Below are 19038 nucleotides of genomic sequence, written 5' to 3'. Positions count from 1 at the left end.
TTGCTAGGAAGGGCGCAAGTTTGCATGCAGGGCCAGCCAGGGCGGCTCCTGACCATCGGTAGCACCTCATAACCATAGCGTAGGCAGCGCCTGCCACGTGCAGATGCCCTGCAGTAAAGGTACACCCATAATCTTGCTCCAATCTTTAGAACAATACCTGGCATCAGAATTACTGCCCCCGTTTTATAGCCGAGGAAAGGGTTAAGTGATTCACCCAAGGCCGTACACTACAGCACACCCACGTTAAATGCAAAACGTTTTTCTTTTTCCTGAGCTCAGCTGCTTAGTAGGTTTCAAACGTCCGTTCCTACAAATAATTTTTCTTTTTATACATCCTGATTTTTCTCTCTCCTCCTCTCTTGAGAAGGAGCCCCAGGAATTTTTGCAAAATGCCTTTCATCACCCCCTAACCGGCCAGCAAAGAGCCCCTGCTAAGGGGCGCTCTCCTCCCTCTGAGGGCACCCGGGCCCCTCACTCCAAGACTCCAAGAGCAGAACATCTCACTTTGGAATGAATAGAGGCTTGGGCACAGTGGATCCCAAGGACCGCTGGAGGCGCAGGTTGGCAGGTGGGGTCTTCCAGTGAAGGCTGTGGGGTAGCGGAGAAGGTGCCAGCCGCTGGAAGCTTTAGCTCCTTATCAAATATTAACACACCTCCCCTGCTACCTCCCACCTAGACGAATAATTAAGAGCTCGGCCTCACCATTAATCTTTAAACGAAAATCACCCTGTCCGGAAAGACCGGCTTGGCCAGGACCTCGGGTCTCCTCCGGATGCCCCCAACCAGGCTCCAAATTCAGCACTTGGGGGGGGGGGACGGGGCTGGGGAGGAAAGGGGAGCTTGCAACCCTCGGAGCAAGGAACCCAGGATGATAAGAGGGGGATGCCAGGACCCCCATTCCACCAACTTGCTGTCTCTATTCCAGGACCGACGGCCACCGAGGGGCAAACCCTGGAGGACCACGGTGAGAAAAGGCGCGAGCGTCGAGGCGGCTCTGAGAAGCATCCTTAGCCCTGGTCACACTCCGGCCCCGCGGGCGGCGCGTGCACACTCTCCCCGCAGCCGCCTGCGGACACGCGTGTGCACACACGAGCTTGCGCACGGCCGGGTGCACACACAGCCGCCCGCGCGCACAGTCCGCCCAGCCCCGGGGGGCCACCCCAGGGCTACCTGGGGCGCGCTCACCTGCGCAGGACCCGGGCCCCACCGCGGCCAGGGCCAGGAGAGCAAGCCGCAGCCACATGGTGCCGAGAGCCTCGCAGGCGGGAGGCAGGGGTCCGGAGGAGGAGGGAGGAGGCCAGCCCGGGTGGCACGGTCGGGGTTTTATAGCACAGCGGTGATGGGAGGGAGCCCCGACAGCAGGACGCGGGAGGCGGCTCCTCCCCCTGGCCAGGCCTCCCCTCCCCTCGCCTGGTCCAGTCCGCGATCTGATATCCGCGCTCGTCCCGGCCCCCGCCCCGCGCGGCCACCGCGTGGACCCCTCACCCCGCCGCAGCCCCGCGGCTCAGCTACGACGCCCCCCCACCCCCACCCCCGTCCCCAGCCTCCCTGGTCCCCGGCTTGGGAACAGGGGAACTGCATCAAAAGGTTTTTGAGCCACGGGGGTGAATGCCCCAGATTCCTGGCTTTCATCATTTTGGCGCCAACCACCGCACAGCGGGCTCGGAGTGGGTCCTTGGGGCGGCCTCGGAGAGGTGGGGGCGCTGGAGGCCGTGGTGCTGTTTGCCGAGTGGGTGGCCGTGAAGGGGGCTCTCCTGTCCTTGGGCAGGGGCCGCTGATTCTCTGGGTCTCATCTCTTTTTCCTCCCAGGCTGCTCCAGACTTAATACCCAAGCTAACCAAACATCCTTTTCCTAGCACAGAGCAAAGCTGCCTCTAAACTGCTTTTGCAGGTGTTATGTGACGACCAGAGCTGGGAGGAGGGGGGAGGGAGTGAGGAGACCGAATGGAAATGCGTTTTTGAGGGGCCCAATGAGAGAAAAACCCAAGGTGCCAGAGGGGAGGGCTGGGTCCAGTAGGTGGGATGGGAGGAGAGACCTGGATCTGAATGGACCCCTGGTTCTCCTTTGACAGAATCCCCAGAAGAGTCCAGGGACAGGCACGTTTCCCTAAGGGAGGCTTTGCAATTTGGGGAGATGGAGCTGCCTCCCAACACCCCAGGCAGGTCCCTCTTAAGTCTACTCTCAGATGCTCCCTGCATCCCACACGGAGAGAGGGCTTCCATAGGAGTTTAGGAAGCTCAGGCTGGGATGGGGAGAGGGACAGGGAGTCAGCCAGTGGCCCTGGACCCCCTCCATCAACAGGAAACCCTGTTTTTCTGGTACAGCCACTTCCCCATCCGTTGCCAACCTCTCGGCCCCTACCGGCCTTTGAACTAGGCTAGGGACCTCCGAAGGAGGTATGACACCCCCAGAACAATCCAGGCAAAGGGGCTTCCTCCTTGATTACTTCGTGGCTGACCCCCCCTTCTGGCCCAGGATCACACAGCAGCACAGAGCAGCTTTGATCCTTCAGAGAGGCAAGGTACAAGGGCAGGGGTGTCCACATCAAGCAGAGGGATCCATTGTTTAGCGGCTTTCCAATCTGGGGGGGTACTGGTGAACACAGGGACATTCTACCTCTGAGCTATACCCCAGCTCGTGTGTGTGTGTGTGTGTGTGTGTGTGTGTGTGTGTATGCGTGTGTGCGCCTGTGTGTGTATGTGTTTATGTGTGGTGCTGGGGATTTAACCCAGTGGCATTCTACCTCCGATCTACCCCCCAGCCCTGTTTTATTTGGAAACAGGGTCTCACTAAGTTACTGAGGGCCTCGCTAAGCGTGGAGGCTGCCTGTGAACCCACGATCCTCCTGTCTCGGCCTGCCTAGTACTGAGATCATAGGTGTGCACCTCCACACCAGGCTCTTTTTATTTTGAAACAGGGTCTCACTAGGTTACTGAGAGCCTCCCAAATTGCTGGGGCGGGTCTTAAACTTTCAATCCTCTTATATCAGCCTCCCAAGCATTGGGATTTCAGGCATGTACCACCACATCTAGCTCCTGCTTTTTTCCCCCTTTTTTTTTCTTTCTTTCTTCCTTTCTTTCTTTCTTTCTTTCTTTCTTTTCTTTTCTTTTTCTTTTCTCTTTCTTTTCTTTTTTTTCTTTTTCTTTTTTTTTTTAGCAGTAATGGGATGGAACCCAGGGGCATTCTACCTCTGAACTATACCCCTAGTCCTACTTTTTATTCTTTATTTTTGAAACAAAGTCTCACTAAGTTGCAGAGGGCCTCAGTAAGTAGCTGAGGCTGGCTGAAAACCTGCTATCCTTCTGTCTCAGCCTTCCAAGTACCGGGATTACAACCATGCCCAGTTTAGCTCCTGCTTTTGAATTTAATCACCAACCTGGGACTATGACAGTCAGGGGAAGGATTCCTTTCCCATTTTGAGGCAGTCTTTTGGAGGAACTGGGTTTGTGTTCATTGGGCAGAAAAAAGAAAAAAGAAACCTTTCCCTGGGAATTAAGACTACTCAATAGCCGGGCATGGTGGTACATACCTGTAATCCCAGTGCTTGGGCAGTTGAGACGGAAGGATCACAGGTTCAAGGACAGCCTCAGCAAGTAGTGAGACTCTCAGCATCCTAGTGAGATCCTGTTTCAAAATAAAAAGAAAATAGGACTGAGGGTATATCTCATAAGTAGAATACCTCTAGTTCAATCCTTGGCACCACAAAAAATAAAGACTACTCCATAGCCAGGTTGGTGGTGCACGCCTATAATCCCAGTACTTGAGAGGCTGAGACAGGAGGATCAAAGTTTCATGGGCAGTCTCAGAAACTGAGACGCTGCTTCAAAATAAAATATAAAATGGGCTGGGGGTACAGCTTAGAGGTAGGATACCTCTGGGTTCCATCCCTATCACCAAAACAACAACAAAAACTACTCCAAGCCAGGTATGGTGGTGAATACCCTGCGATCCCAGCAGCCCCAGAGGCTGAGGCAGGAGGGTCACCAGTTGAAGGCCAACCTGGGAAATTTAGCAAAATCCTGTCTCAAAATAAAATAGAGATGGGCTGGGGATGTAGCTCAATGATGCAACACTTGACTAGCCCTTACCTCATTCCTAGTACCACCAAAAACAAAAACAAAAATAACTACCCCAGGAGTTCACTATGACCCAGGCCAACCCCCAACAAGCGGTGTGGGACTCGGAGCTAAGGGGCTATTGGTCAGTGAGCTTGGGATCTACTTCAAAGTCCACTGTAGAGAGCCCTGTGTACGTTTTGGGTCCAGGCTATGGGGGTGTTCCTCTGATAAGGTGAATAGGGACGTGCGCTTCCTCACAGAGGGGTGTGTGTGTGTGTGTTACTGGGGCTTGAACCCAGGAACATTCTACTTCTGAGATATACTCTCGGCCCTTCCTATGTTTTGTTTTTAAGCAGGGTATCACTAGGTTGATGAGAGTCTTGTTAAGTTGCTGAGGCTGTCCTCAAACCTGCGATCCTCTGTCTCAGTCTCCAACCAACCAACTTGAGATTACATGTCTGGCTTCTCACTGTACCCTTAGTTTTGGCACCCAGAGGCTGCAGGACACTGTAGGTGGTCAGGGAGCAGGTCTGTCTGACATCTCTGACTCTCCAGGGTTACCCAGATGTGAGTTTTCCTATGGCTCTTAATCTTCCCAGCCTTATCTCCCAGCCACATTCCAGTGCTAGGCTGCCATAAACCAGTCATCTGTCACAGTGTGGGGCCACCGGGGGCCCGGCTTCCCAAAGGGGACATTAGAGCAGAGATGGGTACTGACATGTCCCAGTGACTTCGGGTCCCATAAAGCTGCCAGGCAGACAACCCGAGTGGTAAAGCCCTGCCCAGTGTCCTGGCCCTCCGCGACTTCCTTCCTCTTACTTAGCCCGGTGTCTCCTGTCGCCTAAACTTGAGGCTCTGAGTTCAAGTCTTTGCTCTTCCTCTAACTCAGGGATGACCTTGGGCAACTTTTCTAGTCCTCTTCAATTGCAACTTCCTCGTCTATAAAGTGGTGATGGTAATCCCTGGCCTGCTGACCTCTGCCAATAAACAGTTCCTGGGAACCTGCTGTGCACGGGGGCCCAGCCTTTTATAGCCGGCCCTATGGTGCCTGGGTGTGGCCGCTGGCCAGTGACAAATGAATCAGTCCTTGTCTTCTGGGGTTTTTCATGTGCATGGTCCTGTCTGGACCAGAAGGGAGGCTAGAAGGGATGTAGAAACAGGAACATTGCTGGCTTGAGGCCAGCCTCAGTAAATTAGTGAGGCCCTTTGCAATTTAGTGAGACCCTGTTTCAAAATAACAAAATAAATATAAAATAGTTTTGGGGATGTATCTCAGAGGTAGAATGCCTCTAGGTTCAATCCCTAGTAACACACATAGACACAGACACAGACAGACACACACACACACACACACACACACACACACACAAATAGGGTTGGAGATAGAATGCCCCTGGGTTCAGTCCCCAGCAACACACACACACACACACACACACACACACACACACACACACATACACACACATTCAACTAGATGATACTGGATAAAAGAGCTGGTAAAGATTCAGGTACTTAGTAAGTGCCCAATAAACTTTAGCAGTAATTAATAGCCATTAAAGGCAACAATAATGCTACATCCAGAATATTCCAAGAGCCCACGGAAGGGGCACACAAACTAGCCAGTGAGTGAGAGGCTGGGGAAGGATTCCTAGAGATAAGATCTGAGCTGAGTCTTTGGGGATGGAACCCTCCTACCTCCGGGCTACACTCCAGGCCTATTTTATATTTAATTTGGAAAGAAGGTGTCTTAAACCAGCAAGGCTGGCTTCAAACCTGTGCGATCCTCCTGTCTCCGCCTCCCAAGCGCAGGGATTACAAGCGTGCGTCACCACGCCCAGCTAGTAGATGTTAACCAGAAAAGAGATGGGAAATCCAGGCTAGAGGCCAGCCTACTGGGGAGGTACGAAAGGCAGCAGTATTTGGGTCCCACAAGCAGGACTTGGTTTCAGGATTCGAGAGCTGGATGGATCTGGTGGGCATGTGGATATGAAGACCCTGATTTTTCAGTTGGGCGTGATGATACATGCCTGCAATCCCGGTACCCGGGAGGCTGAGTCAGGAGGATCGCAGGTTCAAGACCAGCCTCAGCCATGCAGGGAGACTCGCAGCAACCTAGTGAGATCCTGTTTCAAAGCAGAGGAGGAAGCTGAGGCTCAGAGAGGGCAGAATGCCCAGCAAGGAGAGGGCAGAGGCGGGACTTGAGCCCGGGCCCTTTGCGGCCACCTCCCCTTGCTCTTTCAGCACCATCTCACCTCCCCCTGTGCACCCACACTTCCTTCCCACGGGGACCCCAGTGTCCATCTGTCCTTGCTTTCTACGCCATCAGAGTTTTCACCGATTAGCAGAGGATTCAGGAAAGGTTTGCAGAGATTCCAGCATCCCTGGATGATGACGTTAAAAATCCACACACACCGCTGGGTTTAATCAATAGCCTGGGCTCCACTCCTCAGCCTGCACCCGCCACGTTCCAGCAAAGACCAGGAAGCTCCTTTTCTGCCAGCGCTGTGGAGGCTGCAGTCCCTCCTCCTCCTCTTACACCTACCTCCTTTCTCAGGACTGTGGAGACTGCCGGGGAGGGTCAGGGAGGGGGCTGAGAGCCGGAGCCTGTTGCTGGTGCAGGCTAGGGACTCCTGGGTAGAGCAATCAGCAGAAACTTCTTCCCCCAAACATTTTGAAATAGAAACAGCAGCATGACGTGCAGAAAAATTTCAGCAATGGAGATGACATATGTCCTGTCCCTGCCCTAAGGGTTCGGAGCACGTCCCCTGCCCCCACGGTGTCCTTCTCTCAGTTCTCAGCCACAGGAGCCCAGGCTCACAGCAGCAGGGGGCTGGGAAAAGAGCTTCTTTGGGATTTTCTTTTTCTTTCTTTCTACTTAGGAGCCACATCACCAGCCCTTTTTATTTTTTGAAACAGGATCTTGCTAAGTTTCTGAGACTGGCCTCAAACCCTCGCTCTTCTTGTCTCGGTCAGCAAATACGGGGATTACAGGCGTACACCTCTGTGCTGGCTCTTCGAATTTTTCCAAGTGTGATCATTAACATTCATAGGTGGTGGAAGGACACCTAAAAGGAGTAATGAGGGGGAATCAGGTGAGGAGACAAAGGAAGAGCCACACAGGCAGCCTGGGCGGGCGGAGGGTGCTGGGGGCGTGTCCTTTGCTCAGTGGACCCTGTGGCAGCATTAAGAAAATAGGCCGCGGGGCGTGGTGCAGGTTTGTAATCCCAGACCAAAGGATCGCAGTTCGTGAACAGCCTCAGCTACTTAGGCCCCCTGCAACTCAGTGAGACCGTATTTCAAAATAAAGAATAAAAAATAGGGCTGGAGATAAAGCTCGGAGGTAAAATGCCCCTGGGTTTCATCCCCAGCACCAAAAAAAGAAAAGAAAATAGGCTCTTCCCAGGTGTGTGTGTGTGTGTGTGTGTGTGTGTGTGTGCACGCGTGTATTTCCCCAGCTCCCCCAATCTATCCAAACAATAGCTCTCATTGCAGAGGATTTGGAAAGGAAAAAAATAAATCACCAATGACTTTATCTCCCAGAGGCAATTATTTCACAATTACACACATACACACACACACACACACACACACGTGCGCGGGCGTATTTAATCTAAAAAGAAAATATCTGCCTGTCTCATCTTAATTCATGTTCAAAGTGTCCATCTATATGTCCAAACACAATTGACTGAGGACCAACAGAGTGTCCTGCTCGGTGTGTGAGTATGTGTGTGTGTGTGTGTGTGCACGTGTGTGTGTTACTGGGGATTGAATATAGAAGCATTCTACCTCTGAGCTACATGCCCCTGAGTTGTTTTACTATTTTTAATTAATTAATTAATTAATTTTTTTGTGGTACTGGGGTTCCTGGAAGCCCTTTTACCTCCGGGCTACACTCCCAGACCTATTTTTAAATTTTTATTTGGAAACAGGGTCTCCTAAACCAGAGAGGCTGGCTTCGAACCTGCGCGATCCTCCTGTCTCTGCCTCCCAAGCGCGGGGATTACAAGCGTGCGCCACCATGCCCGGCTTTTTTAATTTTTTGAAACAGGGTCTCTCTAGGTTGCACACACACACACACACACACACACACACACACACACACACACCCTGTGATCCTCCTGTCTCAGCCTCCCAAGTGCTGGGATTACAAGCATGTGCCACCACACCTACTAGTGTCCTGCTTTTTTTTGTGTGTGTGTGGTACCAGGGTTGAACCCAGAGGCATTCTACCTCCAAGCTACATCCCCAACCCTATTTTATAGTCTTTTTTGAAACAGGGTCTCACAGAGTTGCAAAGGGCCTCACTAAGTAGCTGAGGCGGTGTGCGAACGTGATCCTATCTCAGCCTCCCAAATGCTGGGATGACACGCATGCGCCACCACGCTCGGCTAGTGCCCTTCTTTTTAACCTTCACAAGCACAGAGTGCACATGAGTCTGTGTCACTGCACAGCCCTCACAACTGCCTTTCCGTGGGTCCACAATCAGAGCATTTACCATTATAAGTAACGCTGCAGTGAACATGTCCCCTCTGAAAGAATAGGGCCACAGTAAAGTCCAGGCTCCTTTTTCCTGTTCTCATTGAACAGAGCTACCATAACTTCATAGAATAGTTTGGAGGTGGGTTGAAGTTATGGTAAAAGGTTGTTTGGTTTTTGGGGGTGTGTTTTGTTTTGTTCTGATAGTGGGGATTGAACCCAAGGGCATTCTACCTCCAAGCTACACTCCTAGCCCTTTTTTATTTTTTATTTTTTATATTTTGGCAGTATTGGAGATTGAACTCAGGGGCATTCTACCTCTGAGCTACAGCCCCCAGCCCTATTTTTTAGTCTTTATTTTGAAACAGGGTCTCACTACGAGGGCCTCACTAAGTCACTGAGGCTGGCCTCAAACCGTGATCCTCCTGTCTCAGCCTCCCAAATATTCGTATTACAATCATGCACCACCACATCCGGCTTGTGTATTTTGTTTTGAAACCAAGTCTTTCTACATTGCTGAGGCTGGCCTTGAACCTGTGACCCTTCTGTTTCAGTCTTCCAGGTACTAGGATTATAGGCATGTGCCACCATGCCTAACTAGGTAAAGGTTTGTAAGGGTCCCTTGTTGGCCAGTTGGGGAACCTGAGTCTGCAGACCTCTTTGCCTCCTGATGTGCCTGTAAGGTGGGCACCATGTATGTTAGTAGAGGTGAAGGGTTTGTTGGTAGAGGTGCTGGGTAGGGAGGGTGTGGGGAAAAAATAGGTACTTGTGGGTGCCTCCTGAGTGCATCTGCACAAGGGCGCCCTCTGCTGTCCCTGCTCTTCCAACAACTCAGGACAGTTTAACAGGAAGTTCTCTATCTGTAGATCAGTCCATTCTTCCTCAGTTATTCCTTTTCCAGGTGAGATGAAAGCATCATTTAACCACACTGGAATGGCATTCAAAAAGTTGGAAAACAACTCTTTAGGCCCGCCCCGGCCCTGGTGCCCAGAGGTTTAACCTTTTTCAGGAGACTTCCTGGGCACGGCTACTAAATGCCACCTTGTTGTGAGCCCAGTGCAATGGTGCATAGCTGTAATCCTGGCAACTCAGGAGGCTGAAGCAGGAAGATCACAAGTTCAAGACCAGCCTCGGCAACTTAGTGAGAACTTGATTCAAAACCAAAAACATAGCCGGGCGTGGTGGCGCACGCTTGTAATCCCCACGCTTGGGAGGCGGAGACAGGAGGATCAACGCAGGTTCGAAGCCAGCCTCAGCTGGCTTAAGAGACCCTGTTTCCAAATATAAAATAGGTCTGGGAGTGTAGCCCAGAGGTAGAAGGGCTTCCAGGAACACCAGTACCACCAAAAAACAAAACAACTACAACAAAATGAGAGAGAGAGAGAGAGAGAGAGAGAGAGAGAGAGAGAGAGAGAGAGAGAGAGAGAGGCTGGGGATGAAACTCAGGGGCATTCAATCTCTGCACTATAGCTGCCAGGCTGTTTAATTTTTTATTTGGAAACAGAGTCTCACCAAGTTGGTGAGAGCCTTGATAAATTGCCAAGGCTGACTTTGGATCTGTGGTGGTCCTCCTGACTCAGCCTCCCATGTTCTGGGATTACAGTTTTGTGCCACAATGTCCATTTTATTTATTTACTTTGTGTGTGTGTGTGTGTGTGTATGTGTGTGTGTGTGTGTGTTACTAAAGATTGAACCCAGGGGCATTCTATCTCTGAGGTATACCCCAAGCCTATATTTTATTTTTATTTTTAAACAGGGTCTTGCTAAGTTGCTGAGGGCCTCACTAAGTTGCTAAGGCTGTCCTTGAACTTGAGGTCTTCCTGTCTCATCCTCCCAAGTACTGGGATTACCGGCATGCACCACCATGCTCAGCTTCCTTTTTGATTTTGAAACAGGGTCTCAATAGTTTGCTAAGAGTCTCTCTAGGTTGCTGAGGTAAGGCCGTCCTCCAACCTGTGATCCTCTGTCTCAGCCTCTCCAAGTGCTGGGGTTACAGGTGTGTGCTACCATGCCTGATCTGAAATTCTTAATTTTTTTTCTTCTTGTTGTACTGTGGATGGAACCCAGAGGTGTTCTACCCCTGAGCTGCTACTTTTTTTCTTTTTTCTAGTTTTAACCAAGGTACCACTAAACTGCAGAGGGCTTCACGAGGTTGTGGAGGCTGGCCTTGAACCTGTGACCCTCCTGCCTCTGTTTTCCTAGTACTGGGATTACAGGCATGGGCTGAAATTCTTAATTTTGAACTGGAGACTCCGTATTTTCCTGGAGTGGGGATGGTGGAGTCTGTCTTTTGGGGGCAGTTCCTTCTTCTCTTCTCGGTGCTGTCTGGAAGCTTCTTGTCTCTGCCCCCCACCCGCCGCCCCTGGCGCTCAGGCCTCGCCCTCCCGGGGCCTGGCGGTGCCCAGGTGCAGCCACGCTGGCCGGGAACGCCCGCCGCCGGCCGCTTGCGTCTGGCCATGGTGCCGCCTCCACCTGGACCGGGAAGGCGCCAGCGCCGCGGTGAGCAAACTGGGCATTTGCTCCACGCTGGACTCCTCTGGAAAATGCTGGACAGCACCTGCCGGCCAGGCTCCTACCTCCGCTATCTGATCTCGCTCTGCGCGCAGGACTGGTGATAAGGCTGCTGGAGGCCTGGACCGCGGCCCTGGAGGACGGCCAGGAGGACGGCGCTGGGGGCGCGGCCCTGCCCCGCGGAACCTCGGCTGCAGCTGCGCCCCCATAGTCTTCTTTTCGGAACTAATTTCTGCTTCGAGGAGTTGCACTCGCCATCCTGGAGCTCCCCGATTCTCCCTCCTGGGGCTGGGGTTGCAGCTCGGTGGTAGAGCACTTGCCTAGCGTGGGCGGCGCCTAGGTTCGATCCAGCACTGCCCTCCCCAAACCAGTAACAATAATATATATTTTTAAACCCACAAAAAATCCGGGTGTGATGGTGCATCCCTGTAATCCCAGTGCTTGGGAAGCTGAGACAAGAGGATTTTAGTTTCAGGACAGTCTCAGGAAGCAGTAACTCTCATCAACTCAGCGAAACTCTGTTCCAAAATAAAATAAAATAAAATAAAATAAAATAAAATAAAATAAAATAAAATAAAATAAAATAAAATAAAATAGGGCTGGAGGTATAGCTTGGAAATAGAATGCCCCTGAGTTTAATCCCCAATACTAGAAGAAAAAAAAAAAAAAGACAAAAACCAGCGAAGTGTGGTGGTACATGCCTGTAATCCCAGTGCTTGGGAGGCTGAGATAGGATTGCAGGTTCGAGGGCAGCCTCAGCAATGCAGAAAGACTCTCCGCAACCTATGGAGACCCTGTTTCAAACGCCCCCCACCCCCACACACAAACAGCCTTCCCAGTATCACCAGCATTAAAGTCAGGCTCAGCTCACTGGGCAACCTTGGCATTCATACCCTTTGGGGAAAGGCCTGGCCCTGAAGTCGCAGTACCCTTCATTGGTATAGCGGGACCTCGCTCCTTGCTAGGACGTTGCGATGCGGGGCAGGGGGATGCCCACGCGAATGGGGAGGGGGTCGCCAGAGTCAGAGGAAGGTGTGTCCACTGCGGAAGACGCAGAGGAGGAAGGTCTTCTCTCCCCTCCCTGCCCCAGTCGCTGGAGCCTGGGGGCCGCCTTACCTGGGCCCGGCTCCCTGCCCCCAGCATCGGTCTGGACCCTGTGCTTGACCCCCACTCCCCCAGCGCAGGAGGCGGCGGGGTCTGAGCTTTGCCCCGCTCTGGAGCTGCCCGGGCCTGGCCAGGTCCTGGGCCTTCGCCGAGCCTCCTTGGCGAGCTCATCCTTCCCGCGTGATTCCGGTCAAACTGAGGCAGACTTCCGTGCGGGTTCCTGGGCGGGTGTGGACGCTCCCTGGAGTCGGGGTCTAATCGTGAGTGGCGGCCGCAGCGGATCGTGGCATTTCAGCACTACGGGGTGGACAGCGCTCCTCGGTCGCCTCTGCAGCCAAAGCGGGCTGGCTACCCCTCTTTCTCTTGGGCCTGGTCTGTACCCCGAACCCGGGCGAAGAGCGTGCCCGCAGCGCCACGCTCCCGGGCCAGCCTCGAGGTCCAGGGCTGCGTGGGGCCGGGGCCTGTGCACAGGGAACCAGCTCCCAGCTGAAGATCGAGGGTGAAGGGTGGGAGGGAGGGAGCCTGCCCGCTTGCCTGCAAAGCTTAGCAAAGCTGGGGGCAGAGGATGAAACCCCGGGTAACATCCCGAGCCTCTAGTTCACTTGGAATTGCAGCGCAGAGGCTGGGGAAGGGCTGGGGTCCAGCTCCTGCAGGTCCAGACCTTGAGAGCCTCAACCTCAACCTCCTGCCCCACCTTTATTTAGTACTGGGGCTTGAACCCAGAGACATTCTACCTCCAAGCTATGCCCTCTGCCCAATTTTATTTCTTTTTTGGGGGGGTCTGGGGATGGAACCCAGCGGCATTTGACCCCCGAGCTACACCCTCTGCCCTATTTCTTATTCTTTATTTTATTGGAATCCCACTACTTGGGAGGCTGAGATAGGAGGATAACAGATTTTTTTTGCCAGCCTCAGCTACTTAGTGAGGCCCTCTGCAACTTAGTGAGACCCTATTTCCAAGTAAAGAATAAAAAATAGGGCTGGGGGTGTAGCACAGAGGTAGAATGACCCTGGGTTCCATCCCCAGAACCACAAAAAGAAAAAAGAAAAATGAAAAGGCTGGCTTTGAACCTGCGATCCTCCTCCCTCAGCCTCCCAAGTACTGGTATTACAAGCATGCCTCGCCATGCCTGGCTCTATTTGATATTTTAAGAGTGGCAGTGAGCCGGGCGTGGTGGTGCATGCCTGTAATCCCTGCACTTGGGAGGCTGAGACAGGAGGATCGCACAGGTTCGAAGCCAGCCTCAGCTACTGAGTGAGGCTCTCAGCAACTTAGTGAGACCCTGTTTCCAAATAAAGTATAAAATAGGTCTGGGAGTATAGCCCGGAGGTAGAAAGCCTCTGGGTTCCACCCCAGTACCACCAAAAATAAAAAAAATAAAAAAATAAAAAAATAAAAGAGTGGCAATGTAGCGACTTTGATTTTGGCTGTGCTTAGAGTTAGGAAGTGGCCTTTTTTTGTCTCACTTTATCATGACCTGAGAGCAAGCTTACCTGAGGTTGGTATTTTGTACAACCACCTGTGTCCAAGAGAAGAACAAGTGACCTGGCTGTGAGTGACAGGCTGGTTAGTGACAGCACTGAGGTCCAGCCGCGACTAGCAGATTGCTTGGGGCTGCTTTATTTTTTATTTTGCTTTCTCAGCTGACGCTAGGAAGCTCGGGCCCTTAGGGGCCCACAGGAATGTGAGTCAACACTCTTGGGAAGTCCACGGAAGCTCTGGTCCCAGCCTCCTGCTGGTGTGAACCTGGCTCCTGTGTCTGGGCTCTGAGTGGGGGTCGTGGGATGGGAGAGAACAGGGCCATCTGCGTGGTGGGGATGCTCTGTGTTTCTTATGTTCATTGCTATTTCAAAATATTCAAGAGCAGAAGGTTCCCCGCCCACACTGCCAGGAAGACTCCATCCTACCTCAGTGACCTCCTCCAGCCCTCTGCTCCCCTCTGTTGACCCCCAAGCATTTCCTCAACTTGTGGGGTGGGAGTAAAGAAGGATGAGGGACCACAGCCTTTATAGGCCCTGGCAAAGGGAACTTTCCTGCCTTTCCTCTGTTGTAGACACTCAAAGTTAATTAAGTGTTCCCTGTGCAGACTCTGAGGGGCACCTTGAGTCTGCGAACTCTTCCCTGCATCAGAGGGCCAGGTTTCCAACCCAGACGCTCTGTCCCTGCAGGGCTGCCTGCGGAGCACCTGCCCTTCCGGGGCCTCAGCCTTCTAGCCTCTAACTCAAAGCGGTGGCTGAGCTCCAACATCTAAAATCAGTGGCCTCTTCCTGACGTCAGGATCCTGACACTCCTGATGGGAAGGCCAGTAGTCCCAGGAGACAGGCTCACCTCTCTGGCTCTGATTCTTATCTCTCCTCCTCCTCCTCCTCCTCCTCCTCCTCCTCCTCCTCCTCCTCCTCCTCCTCCTCCTCCTCCTCCTCCTCCTTCTGTGGCACTGGGGATTGAACCCAGAAATATTCTACCTCCAAGCTCTGCCCCAGTCCTTTTTAATTCTACTTGGAAGCAGGGTCTAAGTTGCTGAGGGTCTCAGTAAGTTGCTGGGGCTGGCCTAAAGCCCCTGTCTCAGCCTCCCAAGTACCAGGATCACCGGCATGCACCAGCACACCCAGCTTCCCTCTCATCTTTCCATACTCCTCCCTCACTAGCTGCTCTTGCATCCCTCATCCTGCCTCTGAACCTCTTCTTTTTCTGTTCCCCATACCTGAATCACACTTTTTTCTTCTCTGGTTAGTGTTTATTTCCTGGTAGGACTCAACTCCATCCTTAGCTCCATTAGGCAGTCTTCCCCAATCTCCCACCGGCGGGCTGAGTTAAGGGCTTCCCCTTCAGCATAACATTTGGCCATAATTTCATCACTGTGATGGTAATATAGTTGATAATTCACAGCTAGTGATTGCAGTTGAAATTTATGGAGCCTTTATTCCCAGACTGCACCCTGTACAGGCCCTTTATACAGCATCATCTCACTGGATCTTGAGGAAGTAAAACTCAGCTCAAAGTTTAAGCAAACATCTTTCCTGTCTTTGATCCACCTGGGATAAGAGACAGATAAAGCCAGCTGCACCGACAGAGGGAAATGACATTTCTCCCAAGCATGGGCTGCATCTATAATGTGTGAAAACCATCTCTTCTTAAGTTACCAGTGCTTTCTTATTGACTGCGAAAAAAACTTTTTTTCTAAAATCAGAGTATTTGCTGTTTGAAATAGCATCAGTTATAATGATGGATCCCATTCTTACCTGGAGGACCCAAGTCACTTTGACACAGAGAGATAGCCTTGGTTCCCAGCTCAGAGGGGAGCTTCAGATAAGGGTGTTCTGAACACAACATTCCACGTTTATCTAGTTTCCTAGGAAAATAGAACACCCGGTGTTCTATTTTCCTCTGCATACATCCCTGTTTTGCCTTGAGTCTAATAAATAATAATAATAATAATAATAATAACAACAATAAAAAGCTTCATTTAATTTTTCTCTAAACTGCATGCTTCCTGGTAATATTTAGTAATTGTCTTTGTTTGGTGAGAGGCTCCCGGGTCCTCTGGTGTGTGTCCTCAGAGAGCCGGTGCTCCTGACTTGGTCAAACTTCAGATCAGCCCCTGGTGGTCTTAGGCTGATGGGGCCAGGAGAGTGCAGACCACAGCCTGGAGGAGGTGCTGTTTTTACTACAGGAAAGTGAAAGGCCTGGACTCGGCTCTGTGTGGTACTTGACTTGTGAGCTCAGGACAGCACTGCCCTAAAGCTTACTCCAGTCTTTTTTTTTTTTTTTTTTTTCTTCCCCTGCGGTACTGGGGATGGAACCCAGGGGCATTCTACCTCTGAGCTATACTCCCAGATCTATTTTTTATTTTTTATTTTGAAACAGGGTCTCACTAAGTTGTGGAGGGCCTCACTAAATAGCTGAGGCTGGTGGTGAACCTGGATCCTCCTGTCTCAGCCTCCTAAATGCTGGGATTACAAGCATGTGCCACTATGCCCAATTCCCTTCCTTCTTTATTATTTTACTTTTTATTTATCTATTTATTTATTTTGTGTGTGTGTGTGGTACTAGAGATTGAACCCGGGGGATTCTGCCTCTGAGCTATACCACCAGTCTTTTTTTGTTTCTGATTTAGAAAAAGGGTTTTGCTAAGTTTTTGAGGCTGGCCTTGAACCTGCAATACTGTCTCAGCTTCCCAAGTACTGGGATTACAGTTGTTACCACCACATCTGGTTTAACTTATTTTTCAATTGCCTAATTTCTTTGATAATTCATACATTTTGTATCATATTAAAGAAATCTTTCCCAAATTTAGCTAGGCATGTTGCCGCATATCTGTATTCCCAAGTACTCAGGAGGCTAAGGCAAGACCATCACAAATTTGAGGCCAGCCTGGGCAATTTATCAAGATCCTTCCTCAAAATAAAAAACAAAGTCAGGTGTGGTTGTGCATGATTGTAATCCCAGTACTTGGGAGGCTGAGACAGGAGGATCACAGGTTTTAGGACAGCCCCAGAAAGTACTGAGACTCTCATCAATCTAGCAAGATTCTGTTTCAAAATAAAAATAAAATAGGGCTGGGGGTGTAGCATGGAGGTAGAATGTCCCTGGTTCCAATTCTTAGTGCCATAAATAAATGAATGAATAAATAAATAAATGTCTAGGATTTAGCTCTTACCACATCTATGAAAGTTTTTGTTTTGCATGTGTGTGTGTGTGAGACACTGGGGATTGAACCCAGGGGCATTCTACCTTTAAGCTACATCCACCGCCCTATTTTATTTTTATTTTTATTCTGAAACAGAGTCTCGTGAGGTTGATGAGAATCTCACTACTTGCCCTTGCTGAGACTGACCTCAAACCCGTGACCCTTCTGTCTCCGCCTCCCAAGTACTGGATTACAGCACGTGCCACCACGCTCAGCTCTAGGCTTTGTTTTCTGAGCCAGGGTCTTGCCCTGTTGCCCAAACTGATCTCCAGATCCTGGGCTCATGTGATCTGCCCCTCTCAGCCCTCCAAGTAGCTGAGACTATAGGCCACGTCATTGTGCCCTGCTGTCCACAGAAATTTTTGTCTTTAATTACACGGGTTCATGGAAAAGCTAATGAGCTTTAATTATCTGTGTGTGTTTAGGAGAAAGGCATTAAAAAGCTGCTCAAAATTTCCAGCAGAAGAGCTGCTTCCAAGAGAGACAGGACCAGAAAATAGACTCAGGAAGAGGCCTTGGGCTTCAGGCTGCTTTCATCCTTCATGGGGCCCTTCTGCCTGTCCTAAGCTCACAGAAGAAGGAGCTGGGCGTGGTGGCGCACGCTTGAAATCCCAGCATTTGGGAGGCTGAGATAGTAGGATCACAGTTTGCAGACAACCTTGTGGCCAGCCTCAGATACTACTTACTGAGGCCCTTTGCAACTCATAGAGACCCTGTTTCAAAATAAAGAATAAAAAATAGGGCTGAGGTTGTAGCTTGGAGGTAGAATGTCCCTGGGTTCCATCTCCAGTGCCAAAAAAAAAAAAAAAAAAAAAAAGGTAGAAGAGATGTTAGTCAGATTTTGATACTATAACAAGTAAGATAATAAGGTTTGCTTTTTTTTTTTTTGCGGGTCTGGGGATGGAACTCAGGGGCATTTGACCTTCGAGCTCTACCCCCTGCCCTACTTTTTATTCTTTATTTTGAAACCGGGTCTCACTGAGTTGCAGAGGGCCTCACTAAGTAGCTGAGGCTGTCCGCGAACCGCGATCCTCCAGGTCTCAGCCTCCCGAATGCTGGGATTACAAGCATGTGCCACCACGCCCGGCAAGATAATAAGTTTTTAATTTTTTTGTGTGTGTGTGGTACTAGAGATTGAACCCAGGAGCATTCTACCTCTGAGCTATACCTTCAGCCCTATTTTATATCATATTCTTATTACTATTATTATCAATCATTGGTGGTGGTGGTGGTGGTACTGGGGTTCCTGGAAAACCTTGTACCTCCGGGCTACACTCCCAGACCTATTTTTTAAATATATTTTTTAATTTGGAAACAGGGTCTCCTAAGCCAGCATGCACGGCTGGCTTCGAACCTGCGCGATCCTCCTGTCTCCTCCTCCCAAGCGCGGGTATTACAAGCATGTGCCACCACGCCTGGCCGATATTATTATTTTTTAAATTTGAAACAGGGTTCACTTAGTTGCTGAGGCTGGGCACAAACCTGTGATCCTCCTGTGTACTATCACACCTGGCTGATAGTCAGGTTTTTTTTGTTTGTTTTGTTTTTCTTTTTTTCTTTTTTGTTTTGTGGTACTGGGGATAGAACCCAGGGGCATTCTACCTCTGAGCTAAACCCCTAGTTCTATTTTTTATTCTTTTTTTTTTTTTTTTTTTTTTTGGTGGTATTGGGAGTGAAACCCAGGGGCTTTTCTACCTCCAGGCTACACTCCCAGACCTATTTTAAACTTTTTTTTTTTTTAATTTGGAAACAGGGTCTCTTAAGCCAGCACAGCTGGCTTCAAACCTGCGTGATCCTCCTGTCTCCGCCTCCCAAGGGTGGGGATTATAAGCGTGTGCTACCATGCCCAGCTCGGCTTGACAGCTTTCAAATAGAATATTTAGCCAGGTTGATGGTGCACTCCAGATGTACCCTAACCTGGGTAAAGATGGAGTCAAGAATATGGCTCAGTATGCAGCATAATCATTTTGAGGGGCCTCATTCCGGAACAGCTCAACAACCCTAAAGCTCCTTGAGGTTCCCTCCTGCACCTCCCTAGCACCCTAAGGCTAGCGCCTGCTCTTCTCCAGAATATAAGCTCAGTCCTGCCATAGTGTTCAATCCTCTAGGGCTCTGCACACGAGGTGTAGCCAGAATGCTGTCTTCATCTTGAACTGAAGCTGTCTAGCAGCTATAGGCACTGGGCCTGTGTCCCTGAACA

The sequence above is a fragment of the Muscardinus avellanarius genome (genome assembly GCF_963383645.1).
Source record: "Muscardinus avellanarius genome assembly, chromosome: 16".
Classification (NCBI taxonomy): domain Eukaryota; kingdom Metazoa; phylum Chordata; class Mammalia; order Rodentia; family Gliridae; genus Muscardinus; species Muscardinus avellanarius.
Note: the sequence above shows the minus strand (reverse complement) of the source record.